Genomic DNA, 23,940 nt, shown 5'->3' on the forward strand with positions numbered 1-23,940 from the left:
AGCCTTGGAAATTTAAACTCTGCATTTTTCTCTCCTTTTGTGGTATCTGAAAGCAATTTTATAAGGCAAACATTTGCAAATTATTATTGTTAAAAGAGGGTAATCTAAAAAAAGACAAATAAAATGTTCTCAGGAAATTATGTTAATTAATTCTTTTGCTAGAATTCTCTATGCATTGTCAATTCAAAACTGGTTATGTGTTAAGGATGGCTTCTATGTGGCTTCACAGGTGGAATGAGTTTTCAGTAATTACACACACAATTCATTACTGTGGATGTTTTCCTCTGAGTTGCACATCAGTCAGGCAGTGTTTTACATTTTATCATTTATACAGTTTACATTGTTTTTTAAACACAGAATCTGTTAAACAAGTGGACACTTAGGCATTGCAAATTCCAAAAAAGTAAAAAATGGAACTAAACAACAAAAAACATAAGGACCATATGTTGTATATGCAAATAATTATTTTGTAACATTCATTTTTTTACCTTTTGTGTAGAACATCAAATGTCATTTTTATTTACCAATTTAACTCATAAGTTAATATAGGGTTTATTCAAAGGTTCTAAGCCTAATCTTCCCTAGACTGTTAAATTTGTGTGCTATACCTATAATATATATTTATATAAATCATATATAATGTTTCTTGAGTAACTAATAAAAGGATTATTGCATAATAATCATACAGCTAATGGCTAATTTAATTGAGCAGTTACACATAAAAATAATTCTTTGCTAATATTAATAACAGCCATTGATCTTCCCTCATATCTACCTGCCTAAGCCCCCACCCCCGGGTCATTTTGCAGCAATACCTCTTAGAGGTTCCATCGGTAAGACGCCACACCATTGAGGAGAAGGAGGTTCAATGGATGTTGCAGCTGTAGGGTTACGAAGGAGAGCCACAGCATTTTGTCCAAATCAATTGTTATGGTCCCCAAATCAGATAGAACCCTATACTTCTAGGTGTAAAGTTGAATGAGGCATCAATCTTTGACGGTCAGCCAAGTCCTAATGCCAATGAGTTGATAGAGATGCTGGGCTTGGCTTGCTTCTCTCTACTATGAACCTCACAGACGGCTATTGGCAGTTGCGCCGCATTTAGTACCCCTAATGGCGATTTGCAATACATGATTCTCCCCTTTGGATTGCATGGGAACCCAGCCACCATCCAAATTGTGAAACCTTACCAGGCACATTCAGAAAGTACCTCAGAACACTGCAGAGGGTATTGGATGAGATCCGGGCTTTTGGACTGACAGCTAAAACCAAAAACGTGTTGTCTTGAATTACAGGAGGCATACTACCTGGAGTAACATATTGCAGGAGGCACCTGAAAAAAAGTTCAACCAAGGAGACCTCAATAGATAGTTGACATGAGTGTTTATTTGGTTAAACAATTTAAATGAGTATGAGAAGAGTGATTTGGCAAAGCCCATCTCTTGGTCGTCGGTTCCATCGACTCTGAAGCCGACAGATCTGGCTGGGCAACCAGGCAGGAGGCAAAGGAGCCAAACCCCAGACCAGGACGGGGAGCCGAAGGTGGTGGAGGGGAGGAGGTGGGTGAACTGAATAGCTGTAACCGCAAAGAAGTGGGTTAGACTTACTCTTTATATAAAAGCTGGACCGCTGTGATTGGACACGCTGGCGTTCATTAGCTCTCCTTGGTTGAACTTTCGTATTCACTTTCATATCTCTGCAATCAAGGATGCTCTCAGACTAACAATGAAGACTCAGGTGCATGCCTTCTTGGTGTTAGCAGGATATTACTAATCATTCATCCCCTTGTACATGTAATTATTCCTGACCACCCCCCATCAGTGTTCGCAAAGAAGACAGACCTCACCCATCCTACGAGGCTGATTTCAAATGGTCATTTGTTGCCCAGATGGGCATCTCGAATTTCAACCTGGGCACAGTATTAGACCAACAATTGAAGGTGGGAGACTATCTGGTTCGACCTCAGAGTCACAAACACACACCAGCAGAGACAAAGTACCGAATAGTCAAGGATGCCCCTATAGTGACTGAAATCAAGTATTACTTCATGGGAATACAGTTCATGCTGGACACAGTGGCAGTGGATGGCCCAGGCGAAAAACACTGATGGTTTCTCCTGTCTGGATGCCATGTAGGTTGGCTCTGCTGCCAGACTGGAGTGGCTCTTGGGGCGGGCAGGGCTGTTACAATGGTACCCACAGATGCTTGCTGCTCTGACCAGTGGACAGGTGGCAAATTGCCCATGGCAGTATGCTGGATAGATGCCACCTCTTGGAATTACAGGACCAACTAGCCCAGACTGGAAACAACTGATCACCCTGGATGCCAGACAGAACCTAAGCTTACTTTAAACGGACTCCCTCATTTGTGCTGAAGAAGCCATTCAGGTCATTACAGCCTGGATCATCAGCTAAAATCATTACATTTATCTATACTAACTCCCACCTCATTTCAAATTATCGGAGTTTTATTACTCTTTAGATTAGTTTCAAAATAAATGCTCATCACTTGGCTATTATCTTCAAAATATGAGAAAATATGACAAAATTTTAATAAAGGGCTATTAAAATTTTTCACAACTTGCCAACAGTGTGCTTGAAACTGTATGTATGCGTATATACTGTATATAAAAAAGCTGGCCTTGGAGTGTAGCTTAGCCCGAAAGGTTGCTGGTTCCAATCCCAAACTAGAGTGATTTCATCATTGTACCCTTTAGCAAGACCCTTAACCCCCAGTAGTTATAGGGTCTTACCTGCATTCATAAAAATATATATTGCTTTGTATATGCCTTCACCTCTAATGTTATCTGCATACACATTCATGAGAGCTGTCATGTGCTTATATAAGTTGATGTACAAAACATACTCATTTTTGTATTTCTCCTGTTGTCAGTTGTCCTGCGTGTAACATTAAACTACCTACTGGAAATAACAGAAACATTTTCCAGGAAAACCAAATTAAACACTGCAGTTATGATCCTGCTAATTCTTATTCATGAAATAAAATGTGATTGCGTACTGAGCACAGTGAGCAGTTCAGAGGACAGCATAAGATGCTTGATTTCACTTTCAGTCCTGTAGGCACCCAGCCAACAACAGACATCCTTGAAAGAGGATCGCAGCAGCATAACAGAAAGCAGGCCAATTTGTGTTCCCCTACTAGAATGGCGCAGATGGCGAGAATGGCACAGCAAGAGCTGAACTACCCCTCTGTAGGACATACCACACTTTGATTGGTGCATCACACAGGAAGCCCTTTGTCCCATTTTTTTTCCATTCAGTGATAATATGCACTCCATGCTTAGGATATGTAACCCTACAGTATGATCCTACTACTACTGTATTTTACTATATATGATGATTATTGATAATTCACAATTTTATCCCAACAAAAAAACATCTATACCAAGAAATTTTGCATGATCACACCTTTTCCACATTTTTGCATAACTTCACAGCTACTTTGTTTCAAATTTCATTAAAATGGCTTATTTTGAGTAATTACTTCCTTGAGGGCTACATACTACTGCGAAATGAAGCTTCTCAGCCACCAAATCCCATGGCTCCATTCTTTACTTTTTTATACCTCTTTAAAACACTGAAAAAAAATCTTTAAATATTGAAAGAAATTATTTTAACAGAGGCCACTGAAATAATTGCATGGCTCATTAGAGAATATATTTTCTTCCAAGTGTAACACGACAAATAATTTTGCTATTTGCTTATGTATTCATCACATCATGCATACAATTGTGTCTGTGTTCATACTCATTTTTTTCTAAAACATTAAAAACAAATATTTCAGCACACAGATGTAACAAATAATTGCATGCTTCATTAAGATATATTTTTACTCAGTTGTACCACAGCAGATAATTTGATATTTGCACAAGCATTGATTTCTTTCACTTGTGTCATATGGTTGTTTATATATCTTTTGTTGGCACAGAAACCTGACTGGGTAGAATTGTGTCTGTGCGTATTTATCACACCCAGGTCAAGTTGGGGGTTTTTTGCATACAGCTACTAAAGTATCTTTTTAAAGTATTCATTAATTGACTTATTTATATTCTGCTGAATTAATAAGCACTGTATTTTTGGCATGAACTGCTGAACAAAATGTAGAGGATTAAATTATATATTGATTGTATATCCTATGTGCTTTTTCAAAAGTCAAATTTATGTAATGTAACATTTTATATATTGGAATGTCAGCTCTTGTTTCTTAGGAAGTCCTGTAATGAATTTGCTGGCATTGTTTGCTAGTTCTTGTAAGAGCTCAATGATTAGAAGTCAGGGCTTGTCTACGGGGATGAAATAGATGTATCAGACTTATATAACCTGACCGCTAAGGTAGAAAAGAACACTGTGTGCTGTTAAGGATTGAAAAAGATTGAATAAAATGGGGCTTCCACACCACCTCAATTAAAAAAAAAATAGATTTCCCCTGTCAACACATTGTTGGCCTGTGAGAACATTTAGTATTATTTGGTTCAGGATCATTAAAATTGTAATGCAGCTGATTATTTGTGGTGAACAGTTTTTAACTGTTACAATGGGGCATGAAGAATGAAGATCCACAATGTTGCTTTCTAGATAAAGAGAAACTTTATTACCACTACAAACACCAAACAGACCAAATAAAAAAAAAAAAAAAAAAAAAAAAAACACAAGGAGCCGAAACAAAGCTAGGAGCGAAACAGAAAAGTAGGGGTACACAGCCCTGACAAAGCAGGAAAGAGTTTACAGTGAGGGGCATTAGCGAGGAACATAGGCAAACACACTCTACCATGACTGAAGGAGGAACAGGGCAAGGGAAGGCATATATGTACACAAGTACCAAGGGTTAGACAAGGAACAGCTGTGGGCTATTGACACTTATCCAAACACCAGGTACTGAAACACTAAGAGACACTGGGAACAAGGATGAAGTAAGACAACTACAAAACTAGATACAAACAGAGATATCTTAAAACAAAAGGACAAAAATCAGAACCAATACAGAAATGCATGAACATAATAAACAAACGGCAGCTAATACAAAAATATTTCATATTCATAATGATTAAGGACGCACTGCGGATAGCACACAGTCCGTCGTTTGCTGGCAGCATAGCATTTGGGCTGACTTGCCACTACCGTTTGTCATTTTAATTGTCATTACTGTTTACTCTGATCTCTTATTTTGTTACCTTGTGAGTATCGGGACACTCATTCTATTTATATACTACGTCTACTACTACAATAATAATAATGAGAATAATAAATACCTAATATTTCATAAACAACATCCTTGCAAATTACATTATGTTCCTTCCGAATTTAGGTCATAACGGAATTGTTCGATTTTTATTTCAGGTTTTGACTTTAATTTCAGTTACCAACAAATTTATGTAAGAACAATTTCTTTAGTGTTCTCAATGTATTCTTTATCCTCAGATCAAATGAAATGCTTGACTTCCATGTTTTACCAAGCACAAAGGAATCACTTACTGCTTCTTTGCCAGCCAAACACAGTACTGGAATAAAAGAAGAGTTCATTTAAAGTTACTGGAGGTCAAGTCATTTCTGACATCTATCTTTATAGGCAGAATAGTCATACCAGTGATGATCTTTCCCTGCACTGAATCATATTAGCCTTTATATAAATTTAGATGGACATGAACAGTTCAGCCAATTGTACAAAAATACTCAATTTAATATCTGAGTATAATGTAGTTAGTTTATGAAAGCTAACTCATAATTTGGTATGGGACCACCCCACCCAATGATTTTCTGAAAATCATTTTCAAACTGATAAGCTGAGTGTTCAGGAATTATTAAATAAATAAGTTCATTTCTTAAGTACTGATTCCTCTTAAAGAAACAGGCCCTACTATAAAAGAGTGCAATTCTGATCTGAGGATATACTTAGGGCTTGTCTGTAGGATACAAACTGGGATAGCCAGCAAATTAGTCAGAAAACATGGTGGATGAATGTACATCAACGGTCTAAGCATGTAGCATGCAAAGCCATTAAAGCAAGCAAGAGGTATAGGGACAAACTACTTACTTCAGGGATGTTAATAGGAACCAGTTCTGATGAATGTATTTAATGTCTGACTTTCACAACCGGTTATTCCAGCATGTCTAAAGATATCCATTATCATCCCTGTTCCTAAAATGGCCAAACTGACCATGACAAAAATGCCCCATTCTGCTTACCCAAAGCACACAACAAAGTGCTTTGGAAGGAAAAGTAACAACTGCATCCATCCATTCTACTATTCAGTCTTGACCTTTGCTAGTTGTGTACTACAAATCAGTCTACTGACACTGCTGTTGCTTTTATCTTGCTGTCCCACCTAAGGACAATCAAAGATAACTATGCAAGAATGCTGCTCCTTGCTTACAGCTCAGCATTTGATACTATTATTCCTTTTATTCTTATTTATAGACTAAAAGTATTGACAACTCCCTCTGAAACTGGGTCTTGAATTTCCCAACAGGTGGACCTCAAGCTGTAAAGACTGGAAATATCATCACACGTTATCTAACCATGTCCACCCAAGGATGTGTTCTCAGGCCTATCTTGTACTCCTTCTAGACTATGGACTGCACAGCAAAACACAGATACAGCATCACCATTAAGTTTGCTAATAGCATTTACAGGCATAATGTCCAACATCACCAAAGCCTATATGGATGAAATGTCAATGCTCTAGGTGATTATCAAACATACTTAAAATCAGTAAAACCATAGAGCTTATCCTGGACTTTCGGAAGATGGGGGAACATCAGCAGAGCTGTAGTGGAGAGGGTCGGTAGGTTCGGGTTCCTCGCTCGACCCAAAGTGGTAGCAGCATGTTGTCATGGTGGTGAAGAATCCCCTGAAATGCCCTTTTAACCTCAAAGCTGAAGAAGCTCAGTGTACTCTTACACGCCATAGTGAGCATCTGCAGCTGCACCAGTGAGAGCTTTCTGACTAGTGACAACTGCACTAATAAAAATCAGCAGACACTTCAGTGGGTGTTGCAGGTTTGAAGGTTTGCAGGCACCGTATTGTCTAACTTACGAGGCATTTTTGTACTTGGTTAAGGCCAAAATGATCACAGCCTGACCATAAACACCCAGGCTGCAGCAGCGTTACAAAAAAAAAAAAAATCAAAGTGGAAACCTGGCTGCATCAGCACTGTAGCTAAAACCAAAGGCCTCAGCAAGGCTCTGTCCACAGGCTGTTTGGACGCTGAAGTGACATATGCTTCCCCTCATCTTAGTGTTTCTGGTCAATTGCTGTTTAGCACATCACATTCTTAAAAAATAACACAGCAATGTGTAATTTACAGTCCTTCTATTTAACAAACTGTTTTGCCAAAAGCAACATACAAATGAGGCAAATAGTGCATTACATACAGTACCTATAGCTGTGAAGGAGTCGACTCCTTCACATATATGTAGCGAGACTCAGCTTCCAATAAGTGACAATTTACTAGATTTTGCTCTACAGAAGCCAGTTTTATTCCACACAGCTAAGGGGGTAAGAGTAGTAATTTTATCCAGAAAAAAACAAACAGGATGTGTCCCACATCGATGAGGCGGCTGTTCAGTAACTATGGTCAGTAAGTCAAGCGGGAGAGACCCCAAACACTCAGCACTACTTAAGAAAGGTGCACACTGTGAATTTCAAGTACTATAGCGCTAACTTTTCTACAGTTATTTTTATATATAAAGCCCCTTTTCTCTTTTTAAATTGCATTCATTTTCCCAAATAGTAAAACCATGTCCAGCTATGGGTATATAATTATACAGACTGACCTCTCAGGCCCAATTACTTCATACCACATTAAATGTGTGTTTTGTATTTTAATCATCATCGTCTGTATACGCACAGCAATGATGACTATAATTATACTTTTTAATCTATATTATTTTCAAGAGATAAATGATCTTGAGTAGGCTAATGTCCATTACATAGCCACTAGTTGACAGTCACAGACAAGTAGGGAGCTCTTCAACTCACAAGCTGTTTATAGGTCTGTGTAAGAGAAATTTGATCTGAAACAGGGCTGGGGTAATGTTAGGGGGGTTCTTTTCAAAGGCTACACAAATAAATGACGATATATCCATCACCTAAAGTAATTTGATTTATTATGTTATTATACATTTTTTCCTTGGATGAGCACAACACTATATAATTAGTAGCACTGTCAAAACCAAACGGCACTAAACAGCTCCCTGCGGTTATGACCTGTTATGTTCCAGGTTCTTTCCCAGTCACACATCTGTTTCAACTGCTCCTGTTCTGTTCTTTTCCTTGGTCACAATGGAATGCCAAGTTCTAATACCACGCATTCCCTTTATATGTTCAATGTCAGAGCTGTTTTATAAATATATATTCAGGTATGCACATAATTATATGACTTGAAATCTACGTTGCATTAAAATGTATCCTTTCTATTTCTAGGACAATGTGTGTGTGTTTCTTAGAGTGTTGTGTCAGAACATCAACTACTATCATTTCCATAATTTTACCTTTACCCAGTACCAAGCATCTTCAGCACTGTATTCATCCCCAATTGCAAATCCATTTATAATGATATATCCTGGGTTTTATTATCATCTTTGAATTAGCCTAGGAAATGCTTTTTCCCAGCCTTTCTATAGGCTGTATGTTCCTTGCTGAGCAACTTTGTAGACAAATGCACAGAATGACTGGGTAAATTATGTTTAATGCATGTTGCTTTTATCTATGAATCATTTGTCAGACTGTGTTAATCATTGCTCATTTATCAAATATTGTCTGGGAAGAAATCCTAGCTACCAGCTTTTATCGTGTCAAACTCCTTTTGATGGGAAAAGAGGTTACATTGTGAGAAGAGGTCTCCATTTGCAAACGAATGTGTCGGTAAAGCATCAGAACTATAAAAGGCTTATTATTTTCCAAGCTCGTTAGGATGTTAGCATGCTGCTAGCAACTGCTGCTAGCACTGAGCGTGCACGCTAACTCCTGAAAATTGCTTTTGTTTCTATAATCTTCTGTCTGTGATTGTCATTTCAGCATCGGTGATTCTGTTAATTATGCCAGATGCACTTCCTTGATTCCCAAACTTCCAAGCCTTTGATTAAATCAAGTGGTCACATACCAAGCACACTTCTTTTGTTTCAATAAGTACGCCAGTTTTAAAATATAAAATGCATTTGAAACAAAAAGTGAAAAGTCAAATGGAATGCAAGACTAAATAAAATGTCTCGTAATGAAAATAAAAATTATTTCATCCATATATTTTCTGTAACTGCTTGTCCTGTTCAGGACTGTGGGGGGTCTGGAGCCTATGGGTGCAGGGCAGGGAAAACTCAGGATGGGGTGCCAATCCATCAGAGGACACACTCATGCACCATTCATACACACATTGGCAATCTGGTAACTCTAGTTCACCTCAGTATGTTTTTGGACCCAGAGGAAACCCCACGATGACGTGGGAAGAACATTCAAACACACACATGGAGCCAGAGTGAAGACTCAAACCATGGTCTGAGAGGTGTGAAACAACAGTGTTAACCACTGAGGTCATGATGCCACCACCCATTTTACAATATTTGTATTCAAACTTTACCTCATATTATTACTTTGTATAAAGACAAAGTAACACAGAGTATAACACTGAGAAGGCATAACACTTTTTGGTGATATTACAGATACTGTAGAAGTATGATGTGTAAGGTAAAAATGGTACTTACGAAGTGCCATTGTGAAGGATATTAAAAGGCATGACAGGTGACGTTTCAGGTACATGTAACAATAAAACAACAATAAATGTTTTTAAATTTGTGTTTGTCAGAATAACACTGAAAAACTGATAAGGTAACTCAAATATTTGGAGATGCAATAATTTAGTAAACAAACATTATTTCATTTGAACATTTGGCACTTTCTTTGTTCCAAACCTGGCTTCATCATTTATTTTAGGATCTAATTTATAGAAAGATCCTAAAAAGAGTGTATCTCCAGGATAATTATTTATATGGATATTTTCCTGCTAAATCCATTTGCTGATCATAAAATTTACAGCTCTGGGAAAAAAAAACGAGACCACTCTATATATATATAAAATCAGCATTTTTAAATCCTGGCTTAACCCTGGTTCTGCTGGTAGAAGGTTACACTGCATGGCCAGCTGCTTCCAGGCTCAAAGTTTCTAAGACAGCAGTACACAAGAACAAGGTGAAGCAGGAGACACTGGGAATGACCAAAAACCAGCCAGGTAGAGGGCAGAAGCAACTTTCTAATGCCAGAGATGAGTGTCAACTTATCTAGCAGTGCCTCATAAATCGGAGGATGACCTCAAGTAACCTTCAAAAATACTGGTAAACATTAAGTGGTATGAAGTGCACTGCTAGGACAGTTAGGACTGCAAGGACTCCTAGAGGCCCTTAAAGACCCATACAACAAGGCACCAACCCATGACAAATAAATATTAATAATAATATTAATAACAAGAAGAAGAAGCAGAATACATTTATATTTGTAATGAACATTTCTGAAATCCAATGAGCTACACAGTTAAAACAAATTAAGCAGTTAAATAACAATTAAAATAAAATAAGACAGTAAAACTAAAATAGCGAGATTAATCAATCAAAAATTATTCATATAGCACTGTGTTAACCACAAGTTTTACAAAGTGCTTTACAGACATTTAAAAGAAAGGAATAAAAATAAGCATACACAGAAAAAAATCATTTTTTAAAATAACTGATTATAATGCATACATAAAATAATAAAATAACAGATTATGTGTGTTTTTGTGATACCCTGGTCAGGACCCAAGCCGGTTCCACAGTTAAACTGTCTTTGTGATGCAGGTGACTGACAACAGGTTTGGTGTAAACCACAAGATTGTGCTGTTATTTGTTACCATAAGCCATGACAAGAGGCCCAAACATTAGAATTAACAGGCTATGAAAATGAGGAGGCACTCACAATTTGCCGTTAAATTCTCCTTATTTAACCAAGAACACATTGGAAGTACAATGGCTAACTAATAAGAAACCTGGTCTAAATTAGAAATTCCATTTGAATAATTGGTTCTAAAATAGCTTTTTACCATTTTGTGTGTATAATAAAAATCCCAAAGTAAACATTTTGAATCAATCGTTTGCACCTTACACCCATCCATCCATTCATCCAGGCGCTTGCCCTGCGCAGGGTTCCAGGGAGGCCTGGAGTCTTTGGCACGAGGCTGGAGTACACCCTGGATGGGATGCTAATGCATTTGAACTATGAATTCATTAACCTCATCCCCATTTTCAGTCGCATAAATTACCTCTGGGACTGTTGACTGGCAGAGCCTGAATAAGGTGGGATGGAATGTTAGCAATTTATTGATTGAGGGCATTCAGCACCTCCATCCATCCTCAGGCATATTGTAGGTGCCCATCATATGTCTGTACAAACAGTCCAGTGTAAAAAAGAAAAAAAAACACAAATCTTTGCAAATACAGGCAGTCTCCTGTCAGCGTTGGTGCCCATCTGTCCCTTTCCTATGTGATATGTCCCCATTTGGCCAGTAGGTGTCACTGGCCATCCCACCTTTTTACTGCTTGTCTGATAACCCATGTGTGTTTCCCCTACTCCCCTGACTCCAGCAGAGTTTGATGGGTTGAATATGGGGTTTAGAGACTGAATTCTCTGGTCAGGGGTTCTCATCTGTTTATTTGTATTTATTGGATTTTGTTCCCCAGTGTTTTTGTTGTTTTCTCGTCTTAGGTTTGCTCTGCTTGTGTTCTGTTCTGATTCTGCTTTAATTATCCCTGTGTTGTATCCCTAGAGTGTAGTTTGTTTCCTAGTTTTAGTGTCTATTATGTTTCCTAGTTTCTCTGTTCCCTGTTTCCTAGTTTCTGGGTTACTTGTTTCTGGTTCCACCTGATGCTCGTTGTCCTGTGCTTTCATTGATTATATGATTATTATTCTTGCCTGTTCTGCATTATGTCACACTAGCTTTGTGTGTATTTAAGTGCCTGTTCCTGCTCTGTTCTCTAGTCAGTCATTGTGAATGTTACTGTGTGTTTGTTACTTTGTTCTACTGCCCAGGTCTATTTCCTGCATTTTGCTTAGTTCGTTTGTGTTTTGTTTCATGGTTTTAGTTAGTTCATTATTTTACCCTGTTTTTTACCCAGCGTGTTCAGTTCGTTTAATAAACGCCTTTGTGTCTCGGAGTTGCCAGTGGATTGTCAACTTCTTCCTGCCTGTACCATGCTGTGCTGTAACAGATGACTGGCTCAAGAAGACAATACCCAGATTCCATGACACCCCACACATTGGGATTTGTATCCCTTGTGCCGGCTACTGACCCAGCCCCGTCTGTCTCTTCAGGTGCCTTGGCTCAGCCCTTGTTTTCAGCTGCTCCTGCTCAGTTGATGCCCAGATGAGTGAATTTTTTGCTCTTCAGGCTTCATGGAAGAGCCTATTGTTCCACCCTGCCATTCTCCTGTCCCCAGGTTGGTCAAGTTTTCTAACTAAAGCTGGGAGACTACTCCTGCAGTTGTCCCTTGCATCACCCATCAGGGAGGTAGATGGGGTCAAGGGAATCTTCGGGCATTTGACAGTCTTGGCCGAGTCGCTAGAGTGTTCTGAGTCTCCAGAGCCCAGAAGGGGCCGCCACCCACTCCAAGTTTCCAGAGTGTAACAGTCTCCAGGTTATGAACGAGATCTGTTCCCTAAGTCTGTCTTTAAGTAAAAATTGCAGATGTCTGTCCATCCATTCATTTTCTGTAATTGCGTGTTCTATTCAGGGTCATGGGGAGTCCAGAGCCTGTCCCAGATGTTACAGGAAAAAGGCAGGGAATAACCCAGGATGGGGCGCCAACCCATCGCAGTTGAAGGGTTAACAACTCACACACATATGTGTGCAGACTTATCTGAGATTGAAAATCTCATGCTAGCCAACTGACTAAAGTTGGCAACCCTGCAGTTATAGGTAAGTCAAAATTTTTACAGTACATAACAATTGTACAGTAATATAAGTAATTACATACTGCACCTCTAGCCAATTAAAAAGTAGTGCATGTGTTCCTTATCGCTAAGCACTTTTTTAATATAATAGACTTTATTGTAGATCGATAATCGTAGATCGTATTTTAGAGTTGTCTGTAAGTTGGACCTTGTTAACCCAGGCACTGCCTGTATAACTATAAAAAAAAATAATTTTCCAACCAGTGCACACATTTATCACCAAATTTCATACACTTGACTATAATGCATGCCAGAGAGATCTTTAAAGTAGTGCAAAATGATGTTTAAAATGTGCACTTAATGAAGGATAAAAGAAATTGAGTATGCAAAGCTAAAGTACTGTCATAAACACATAAGCACAGTGCATTTTATTTTTATGGGAGATCCATTACTTCAGACAACAAATGTTGTGCTGATTATTTGCTTTTTTATCAATTTTATAATAAATTCTGGGCGAGAAATGTCACAGGGGAACCCAACTTTGATCCTCAAAGACCACAGGATTTGCTGATTTTTAATTGGTTTAGGAAAATAAAGAATGGGATATGTCACCTGATAGTGTTTTTACCTGCTAGAATTGAAACATTTTCTGCAGTAACTGGACAACCCTAACCTCTAGGCTTATACCATAAACATTTTTTGCATCATTTACTCACTAAGCTGTCATGCTACTCAAAGTCTCCTACACAGTGGAGCTTACGATTCTATGAGTTTTATCACTGGGTAATTACTAAAGCTGTTCAGGTTAAAGTTCTTGATTGAAAGAACATAATTTAAAGGTCCAAATCTTGTAATATTGAGCCGCCATGTGCTCCATAATGTGCTGACAGGAAAGAGAACTTTAGTAGCATTGTTGCAGGGTGTTTTTTTGTGTGACTACCCAGTCTTGCAGAAACAAGGATCTTTTACCAAGAGTACAGCTAACATAAGGCATTCCCTGAGCTGTACCAGCTCGCTGTATGGTACAGAGGTTAACGCCTTCAGTTGCATTTGCATACATGCCGTGCAACAGTCAAATGGGATGTCATGCATGTAAAAGGGGCATAGACATTGTGAATTTGTGCATTCAGGGATATCCTTTATTCATGTTGCAAAACAAGTGAAATCTTGTTTTAAATATTAATGAAGGGCAGTGGCAGCCTAATGGTTAGGGAAGTGCTCTTGTGACTGAAAGGCTGTTGGCTTGAATCTCTGACTAGCGCAGTACCCTGAGCAAAGTGTTGCTCCCTGGGCACAAAAAATAGCTGCCCACTACAATGTTACATCCAGTTTAATGCAGAGGACACATTTCATCATTTCGGTGTGTCAGGAATGACAATTAATCACTTTAGTCCAGAGGAACCTTGTTCTTGTCAAAAATACAAGAAAGATTACACACTCAAAACCAGTTTCACCAATATGACAAAAGTTGAGGGCCATGTTCCCAGAATACTGTATTTGTCAGGTCATGGATTTCACAAGGAAGTGATAGGAATGTCGAGGAGTGCTGAGTGAGGACAGAATTCTTTAATTCCATAGTGCACACTTTTTGTTATTAATATGACAGATTCCAAGGGCTTACTGTCTAATCCCTGAGGCAAAACATATATAGTTCACAGGTTCCCCAGCGATGTTCCAGTCATCACCCGTACATGCTCTGTGCTGTGCTTAACGGAGACCTCCTTAAGCATATTGTACCAGACTGAGACACTGTGTGACTAAACCACAAATCTTTAATTAACATTAAATTGGATATAAAAAGGCTATGAAACCATGAACTGCGAAAATTGCTTTGGATGTATCTGGTATTCAACTACCTTAAATAGGACTGCATAGCACTAATCTGAGTTACGTAGGTCGTCTGGCTTTTTCCATTGTGATCCACTCCTATTGTCAGTGATACTAATGTTTTATCATATTATTAAAACTCAAAGGTGGACATTTCAGGTTCAGAAAATAAAAGTCCAGATCAAGATTTTGTTTCAACTAACCAATTCAATACTTTTTGACTATGATTCTTTAAAAACACCTTAAGTTGATACACAAGATCACAAGTGATAAGAGGATGATGTCAAGAAACATAAATTTATTGTACCGCCTAAAACAAATAAAGAATATGATGCTCATAACTAAAAAGAAATGCAGGTTTTATTTACTGTTTACTGTGCTAACATAACAATTTATAGCTCAGACAGAGAGCCCATGGTAACAATCAATTTCTGCACACAGTTTCCATTAAGATGCATAAGAGAAGAAGGGGAAAGAAGTGATTGTGCAGCAAAAGTTTACATAAAATTTGTTTTTGTATTGCATCCATGTACGACCTTGACCACAATCCTATTCCTAGGTCAAAACTCAATATCTTGTGACTCATATTATGCCTCTGATTGGTGGCTTGGCATCTGATTTAGAGCTCCTCCTCAGTTTAGTTTGTTGTCCAAAAAAATACATAATAAGTTTGAAGTTACGTACATGTTATTCATGGAATTGCTCACTAATAGATTATACATTCCAGACTGCAATCATTTGCCCTTTTTACATTTGAAGTAGTTTCAAAGGTTTGTGTCAAGGACTAAAATGTGGCAACTTCAAGGTCTCACAATCAATCACATGCAATCTTAATCATTGTGTGATTTCAACAGTTTTGTTTTTCTCTTTGTAAATTGCCCATTTTTACTAATTGGAGAACAACAAGGACTTCTAAAGCATCTTTGTTAACCTTGTGCTGCATATAAAAACTTCATTGGTAGTTTTGCCAATGTACATAAGATACTAAGGTTTCAAAATGAAGTAAATTGCATTTAATTTCAGTCTTTGAACTACACACTGAATCAGTGCTGGTTTTACCTATTCTGTTTGCCAATAAAGTCTTAATGACTTTATCGTGGACTTCTTCAGCAGTGCAATATTTGGCAGCTCGTTCCTATTGACTTAAGATGTTGAATTCTTTAAACTGTTTGACTGGACATCTTGGGATAATTTAATTTTATTATTGGCATTGTAAAAGCATTTTTTGTTACCTTAGCTGATTCAGGCTTTCCATGAAGAATTTTCTTATACAGTATATGTATACAACCAAGACTATAATGGCTTTTGTGAGGACCAGTGAAATAATCTGAATTGTATCTGTTGTATTTGTGGCAAAGGAATGTGGAAAAATTTATATGGCCTTCATAATGCACCATATTCACCATAGTACCTTTTATATGAATAATGTGTGGAGTAACAGGGAGTAAAAGACAGCTGAAATCTTAATTAGCATTTTCTTTCCTTGTATGACCTTTAGCATTTTGTTCCCAACTTCCTCTTTTGGAAACAAAATCGTTTTTAGATTAAGAATGATTCATTTATAGCCTACAGCTTTAGTCTTATTCTCCGTCAACTCAAAGGATTTACAATAAGCTGATAACACTTCTATACATCACTTTTAATGAACTCCGCTCTATAACAGAACAGATTAAATTCATCCACTGAAAAGATGAAAGAGAATAGCTAATGCTGATAATAATTTTGTTTCTCAGAAATCACAGGCAAAATATTTAGGATATTTTTAGATGCAGTTCCCAGTATTTACGGTTGTTCTTTTTACTTAACTAATTTGATCTTAATTTATATACTGCAAAACCATCCATTCTAACTAATTTAATAAAACCTTTGCAAAAAAAATTATCAAACATTACAAAAAACATCATCAAAACAGTACTATAACATGTTTTACTTCTAAAAAGTTGTTGTTTTTTTTTTTCATTTCTTGGGGTATACATAAGTTATCTTTATATATTAATTACATTGTGTACACAAATGTATTTATATGTTGTACCAGCATGTGATTTTTTTAGATTCTAGGGTCTGTGGTTAATCTTCTTGCCTTACAAACCTTATCCTTTCCACAATAGCATGATCCTTCTGGCAACTTTCCAGTCATCAGTTAAATTTATATTGGCAAATTCCCACAGAAGTCACCGGCTCTTTGATCAGTCCCTGCATTTCCCTGTTCTTTTTGTCCTTTCCCCGTATGGCTACCAGGTTTTGCATAGGTCTAGAATCTTTCAATCACCATTGTTTGCTTCTGCTCCCCAAGCTGCTGGATGGGTTGGCCATGTAGTTCCGAACAGTACTTCCTTTCCATCGTGGCTTGGACATCTTGAGTTTTGAAACCCCCTTGTTAATTTACAGAGGGTGCTTCACCATTGAGATAAGATTTTAACAACTCTGAGCTATTAGTTAAGTTCTCCCCAAGCAAGCTCGATGGGCCGAATGGCCTCCTCTCGTTTGTATAGTTCTTACAGGTATGTTGTTCTTATGTTCTTATTGCACTATGGTCCTCTTAAATCTTTACTGTACAAACTGTACTTCATTGCTTGGGTTTTACACACACACACACACACACACGCACACACACACATACACACACACATGCACACACACATATATACAGGTATACACATATATCTGTACATATGCTACACATGGTACATATGCTATGTTTCGCAGTACATTTGTACTTTTTTGCAGTCATTTTTTCCCTGTATGTCTGTTCTATGCATATACATTGAGCCCTGCCCTAGAGCCAGGCCTGGGGGGGAGCACTTGGGCAGGTTCATGTTGGCCAAGCCTCTACCCATTGGGCCCGGGCAGGCATAGCCCACAATAGTTACATGGGTCCACCCTCCAGTGAGCCCATCACATGCAGGAGGGGCTATGGAGGTTGGCTGCAGTTAGATCGTGTGACAGTCGAATGCAGGGGCCTCAGCGAACCGATTGTCGGTAACCAAATCTGGCTACAGGCACATGAAACATAACCTCTCTGCTTGGAAAGGATCCTGAGTTAGTGCAGGAGATACCAACAACATATAGTTGGGCTCACCTTAACACACTGCACGGGCTGTAAATATGCTATGTTTCGCAGTACTTTTGTACTTTTTTGTAGTCATTTTTTCCCTGTATGTCTGTTCTATGCACGTACTGTACATTGAGAGCAACGGGAAAAAACAGAATCAAATTACTTTTATGTGTACATGTACTTGGTCAATAAAACTGATTCTGATTCTAAGTATTATTTTTTATCTGTATATTTCTGTATTGGTTCTGGGTTTTGTGCTTTTGTTTTTAGTCATCCCTGTTGGTTTATAATATTGTAGCTATGTCTTGTCTCCCCTTTGTTGCCCTAGTCCCTATTGTTTGGTTGATTGTTTTTAACCCAGACCTGTTCCTCGTCTAACCCTCATTACCTGTGTGTATACATATATATATATATATATATATATATATGTGTGTGTCTATCCTTACCCTCTTCCTCTTCGGTTATAGGTTCTGTAGGAGCTCTACATGTTGTGACTGTATGCCTTTGTATTCTTACCTGTCTTATTTGCCTTCCTGCATTTTGTTTAGACCCTTGGTCCCTTGGTTCTGTGTAATTCTATTTAAAAATAAAGTCCCCTTTGATGCTAAGCCATAACATGGATTGCCATTCTTTATGCCAATTTGTGACACATATGCATAGCCCTATCGAGAAGAAATGGCATAAATGTAAGTAGTTCATTCCCTGGGGTCTGACTATTTTTCAGTCTTCCTTGCAGTTGTTTTCAGTGATAAAACCAGGGTAGTCTGTCATAATGCTATGCTTTTGTGTAATGAGTTAAGCTGGGGGAAGCAACTTCTACTCATTCTCAAGGAACATAATCTTTATCTCATGATTCATTTGAAGGTTGTCACATCATTTAGGGTAATTTGATATTTATGAGCATAGCATCTGCAGAATATCTTCCTGTATGGAGGTGAAGTGAGGCATTATAGGTAGTGTAGAAGTGGGGAAAAAAGCATGTAAGAAATGGAACAAATGTGTGCAGTTCAAAAATTTGGCATGTAAATATATAAAGAACAAGACCTGGTGTACAAATCAAAGGCATAATAATAGGATGGATGATGTGACGGTGAACAGGGTCATACAATGCTGCAAGGAAGGAAAGTTTGACTGCGGTTTCCTATCACCAGTTAAGGTGCCAGAGATGGATCAGCACAACAAAAAATAAAAATAAACAAGCCCATTCAACAAGGAGGGAAATAGAACAAAGTCAGGCGGGCGTGCCAGGGATAAACAAACAAAGCAGTCTGACTACCTTTTGGGACTGAAATGAAATGGAACTCACAGCATATTATGAGGAAGAAAGGATAGATGAAAGTAATCAATAACTCAAATCTATGATGCAAGACTCCAGTCCAAGATGGACACTAGCTACTACTCATGTTTAATATCAAAACAGGAATAAACCTTGTACTGTTGCTTATTTTACATAAAAAACACAATATGAAAGTAATCTATAATTCAGTTACTTGAAATTGACATCATGCTTGGTTAGGTAAATACATTCATCAGGATTTCCACTCCATGAATCGCCACCTTATCATGATGTGTGCCTCTGTGATCCTAGGAGCTTTGTTTTTGGGGGCAATTGCCACTGGTAGAGTCTCCTAAGGCAAACCGGTCCAAAGTGAGCGGCCAGACAAAGTACGATTGAGAAAAACCCCATTGAAGAGAACCACTTTGGATCGTGTTACCCCATCCGGATTGCAGAGACTTTGGCCCTGCCCTAGAGCCAGGCCTGGGGGGGAGCTCGTGGGCAGGCTCATGTTGGCCAAGCCTCTACCCAATGGGCCCGGGCAGGCATAGCCCACAATAGTTACATGGGTCCACCCTCCAGTGAGCCCATCACATGCAGGAGGGGCTATGGAGGTTGGCTGCAGTTAGATCGTGTGACAGTCGAATGCAGGGGCCTCAGCGAACCGATTGTCGGTAACCAAATCTGGCTACAGGCACATTTGGAAAGGATCCTGAGTTAGTGCAGGAGGTAGAGAGATACCGACTACATATAGTTGGGCTCACCTTAACACACTGCACGGGCTCTGGAACCAAACTCCTAGAGAGGGGTTGGGCTCTTTTCTACTCTGGAGATGCCCATGGTGAAATGAGCTGGGAAGGTGTGGGTCTACTTATAACCTACTGGTCACCTTCCTTCAGCTCCATGTTGGGGGATGGGCTCTGATTGTTGTTTATGCATATGTACCAAACAATAGTTCAGAGTATACAGCCTTCTTGGAGGCCTCTAGGGACTGGCCTGCCCAATCTGATCCCAACCAGTGCTCTGTTATTGGATTTCTGTGCTAAACACAGTTTGTCCATGTTACTATGACACCATGTTCGAGCAGTGTCCCTGAAATATCAAGGTTGGAAACACAAGTTGAAGAAAGACTGCCAGACTGCAGGATCTCTTAGACCTCAGTTGACCAATTGAAACTTAGACATACTGCAACTTAGATGTCTTCTAATTTGATGGCAGATAATAGTTTAAAATGCAATAACATTAAAAGTATGAAATAGCACATTGTGAATACAAATGATGTCCTTATTAGCCTATATTTAAATTTGACCTATTTTAAATTACTGTCATCAACAGCAAGGAGAGCTCCAGCACTGCACATCTTTATACTGGAGAAGCAATTCTTAAAACTAACAGACATATAAATGTTTCTAATCAAATTTTTTAAGCAATAGCTTTAAAAAAAAAAAAAAAAAAAAACATTTTTTGTAAGAAAAATATTTCTTTTACCATACCAAAAGTTGTTAGTATGTATCTGGTACTCAGTTATTTCACAATCACACATAAGGATGTTCCAAAGGACCATCTTGAGCTGATCAGGGAAAGCAGGTTTTATTTAATTTGTTAAAATACTGCCTGTAGATCTGTTCTTTGTTTACAATTCCACCTCCAAATTATTATCTGTTTCCCCCTTGTTCCATGTTTATTGATCCTTTATAAATTTGTTTTCCATCCATCACTTCTCTCACTTGATCACTCTCAAACCAAGCATCATATTACATTGATCTATCCCTATCCAATTCTGATAGTCAGATACGGATTACACTATTTAAATACATGCTTAATAACCACTTTTGAAGTGAAAAAAACAAATTCTAAGGTACATCTCACTATTGAGTATAGTTATAAAATAAAGTTCCTGTGAAGTAGTAAATGCATTTTGCGTTGAGCTTACACTTGCAACAGAAGTTGTTTTATATTTGTGTTTATATATTGACTGGGTACTTTTCATGGGCAGTTTACTACATTTTGCCAAATAAAGCTATTGAGTTGTTTCCCTGGCAATTGCACTATTAGTAGGTTAAATTGGACAGATATGGCCCCCTGAACCAGGACTTTAAACCCACTGGTCTTTTTGTCTTGATCTATGTCCCCTGTAGTCTGTACTGGTGTCTCTGTCCCTATCCTGGTGGTTCCTCCATGTGTCAGTCCTGTCCCTGTATCTGTCCTGCTTGTCCAGTCTGTGTTCTCTACAGTCCCTCACCCTGCTCCTGTCCAGTCCCAGGTCCAAGTAATGTCCTGTCTTGTCCTCGATGTTGTCCACCGTGATCTATTATTGACTCCCTTAGGAGTCTCGCTAGGTCTCCAGTCCTGAATCTGAGCATCTGACCCTGTCCAGCATCCCTGGTCTTCCCCCGTGTCCTGGCCCTCCCCCGTGTCCTGGCCCTCCCCCGTGTCCTGGCCCCTTGTGCCCGTCTTCTCGTCCAATCCCTTGACTCCCCTCCCTGATTTACTTGGTGTGCCCAGAGTGTGTGCCTTTTGGGGGGGGGGGGGGTACTGTCAATTCCTTGCTTGTCTGCTCCCTTTGTTTCCCTAATCAGCCACACCTGAAGCTTGTTAGTCTTATCTCTTGTTAACCAGACATAGCTGCCTCATGTTTACTCCTTTGTTGTGTATTAGTGTCTCTTAGTCCTGTGATACTTGTTCAGTCATTGTCCTCTGTCCGCGTGAGTTTGCCCTGCCTGTCTTTCTGAATAAACAACCAGCAATATTTTTAATGATTATGTATGGTACAGAGCATAAGTATGGTAACATTTATCCATTACGTAGTAGGCATATCAGAAACGTTATTTATAAATTTATATGGACTGGTGCTTGATAAACAACAATAGTTCCATGTATGAAATGTCACTAATCACAAATAGTACCATAAATATCACAAATAGTACCAGTAGAAATATTATATCAGCAACCCCATTCGGATGAAAATAGTTGCATTTACTTTTTATCGTGGTATAGCATTAAAAAAAGAATAAAGTAATGGTTCAGTAAACATAAAGATTAAGCTCCATTGGAGGAACAATTCATTCTGTTATATGCTGATAAGTCTCAGGCTGTGCAGCATTTGGAGTAAGTCAAGATGGCAGCCTTTAGCTGCTGGGCTTCTTGTTCTTTAACACTTGCTATACTTACAGGAAGTATATAATTAAAGGAAGCTGTTTTGTCCTAGTAAGGAATTCTCAAAATATAATAATTACAATTTATAGTCCTGTAAAAAAGTTAGCAATTAAAATAAAGTTCATATATGCTCTTATGCAATATGTTACCACATTAGTAGTTGTGCATGTGTATATGTTGTACATATTTAGACACATATTAAATTTACATTGTTTCTTTCCATAGAGCACACTTGCTTGTTACCTTCAAAACTGCAAAACAGTATTTCACACTGTTAAGAGCAGGTAACAGTGTAGTTGGAAATGCTCGGCGTTGTGTTGTTGTGTCTTAGGTACAGACAAACAGTGCTCCATTTAATGAAAAACATGGATCATTAACAAAGCTTAATTCTATGCCACCAGTAAGAAGGCACTTGCTTTTTGCGGGCCATTCACTGGAAGTACGTGAGCTAAACTATAAGTGCTGTTAACTCTGTTCTGAAAACAAGACGAGATGCACTTTTACCACTGCTAATCATCCCAGGGAAACAGCTGATAAACACATTTACTAGAGCTTCCTTTTCAGATAATGGATTGAGAGTTTCTAAGGCCATGACTAAAGGGTCAAAAATAAATATTTCAATTGCTGAAAATGAAAAATAAACTCGTCCATTAGTTCTGTTTCAGATGGTTGTTTTTCTGAACAAAACAGGTAAGCACATGAAACCAGTACATTCAATAACTGAAAAATGACACTAGAATGCTTTTTTTAATACATTTAAATTGTCTTTAAATCATACCTTTTTCGCTAAATCAAGCTTCCTCTGTTACTTCGCTGAATTTTATATATGGTCACATGTGCATATCTATTTGTTTGTTAGATTCGTTAATCATTTAAAAATATTGTGGACAATATTTTGGACAATTTGTCTTAATTTTCTTTTTTCCAGGACAGTTAAAATCAATCACCAACTGTGCATTTAACTGCATCATGCAGCCTAAACATTCTTCTAGTGGGATCAAGCAACATTTAAACATTTTAAATGAAAAAGGCATTTGTTCAATATGACATAAACCTCAAATTAGGCCATATTAGACCATGCCACGTGTACTACTGACAGTCTGATCTGAATGGGTGGCTCTGGCTAGCATCTAGGGTCAGCTGCTTATCAGTACCAGGAACCAGTCTCTTCACTGTCTACTCAGATGGAGAAACTTCTTCTAACTTGCTCTAATTCCACTGTCCAAGATGGCTGACCACTGAATTCGTACAGTTAGAGTTGTTCTGGTTCCATGTCCTAAAGCAGCAACCTCAGGATTATAGGATGTGTCTGAAGATCCTGCTTTGCCATTTTATGCTTTGCTGTCTATTTTCTTCCCAAGTTTAAAGCAATCAAAGGGTTTTTCCTCTCATGTTTCATTTTTTCTCTTGGGCAAAGCTAGTTTTCTTTAAAAGTATGCAGTGAATACTTTTTCCCTCTCTCTTTGGAGTACTAACAGTGATGAGTGCTTTTCATATTACCTTCCCTATAAAATCCCACAATAAAAATGAAAAACAAAAAATTCAAATGAACAGTGATGATGGCTGAGATGCTCATACATGTTGGGGATGAGTGTAGCGATCCCAACCAATGATTTACCAGATATCAACTCAGTACTATCAACCAGGTATATAGCCACTATATTATTGAATGGGATATAACGTACGATATTACACT

The sequence above is a fragment of the Paramormyrops kingsleyae genome, chromosome 13 (assembly GCF_048594095.1).
Source record: "Paramormyrops kingsleyae isolate MSU_618 chromosome 13, PKINGS_0.4, whole genome shotgun sequence".
NCBI lineage: Eukaryota > Metazoa > Chordata > Actinopteri > Osteoglossiformes > Mormyridae > Paramormyrops > Paramormyrops kingsleyae.